At 42.0% G+C, this 898-nt stretch overlaps 1 long non-coding RNA gene across 1 annotated transcript; it reads left to right on the forward strand.

Annotated features, from left to right (window-relative positions):
* Positions 1-8: 8 nt before the first annotated feature.
* LOC147820186 (uncharacterized) lies at positions 9-836 on the forward strand. Its single transcript, XR_015437450.1, has 2 exons — positions 9-362; positions 647-836. It is a non-coding gene; the product is annotated as an uncharacterized LOC147820186 (long non-coding RNA).
* The last annotated feature ends 62 nt before the right edge of the window (positions 837-898 follow it).

The following is an 898-nucleotide window of genomic DNA, read 5'->3' on the forward strand; positions in this document are numbered from 1 at the left end:
CAGATTTCATCCACCTGTTTCTCTGCACTCTGTATCATCGTCCTCTCTCTGTACCTGCTCTTCCTCCTCTTTGTCCTGATTTAACCAATAGTGCAGCAGTAACGCAGGATGACATGGTGCTTTTTATTATTCAAGGCTCTTTGAAACTGAATTCTGTTATAAATTTACAGACTGAAATTATGGTATTAACAAGAACCAGTCGCCCTGCAGACTGGTAGAAACAGATCTGTCACATCTGGAAAGGAGCATCTGTAATGAGATGCTTCCATCAGTGATTGTGTGTTTTTCAAACTTTCATTGCAGCTCAGTCTTCCGTCTGTCTCTGTCTCTGGAAGTGTCTACAGCAGAGTCATTTGACCCAGGTGTGATACCGATTAAAACCCTTTCCATTGCTGACAAAAGCCTGATGTTAGTGTGTCTAAGTGGGTTTTTGTCCTGTGGAAAAGGGGCTGAAGTGTCTACAATGCAGTTCATTGAAAAGTTCCTTTGATGTTTGCGTTGTGCCAATTCCTTATTAAATGTGTTCCTCAGTTGTGTGAATGATGGAATCAAGGATAGCGCCCCTTCCACTAATCACAATTTGGTGTAATTAAACAAATAATGAAATTATCTGCATTTACATTTTTTTTCACATTTTTGCCCTCAGTGTGTTGACATGTCTGCTGCCAGCTGTCTGCTGACTGAGGATCAGTTTCTGTGCTCCATCTGTCTGGATGTGTTCACTGATCCAGTCACCTCACCATGTGGACACAACTTCTGTAACAAATGCATCACTGAACACTGGGATGTTAATGTCCAGTGCCAGTGTCCCATCTGTAAAAGACTTTACAACACAAGACCTGAGCTGCATGTAAACACTTTCATCTCTGAGATGGCTGCTCAGTTCAGACAGTCAGTT

The sequence above is a fragment of the Seriola lalandi genome, unplaced genomic scaffold, assembly GCF_002814215.2.
Source record: "Seriola lalandi dorsalis isolate HSWRI2012SDOR001 ecotype SW California unplaced genomic scaffold, Sedor1 jcf7180001978977, whole genome shotgun sequence".
Taxonomy (NCBI): Eukaryota; Metazoa; Chordata; class Actinopteri; order Carangiformes; family Carangidae; genus Seriola; species Seriola lalandi.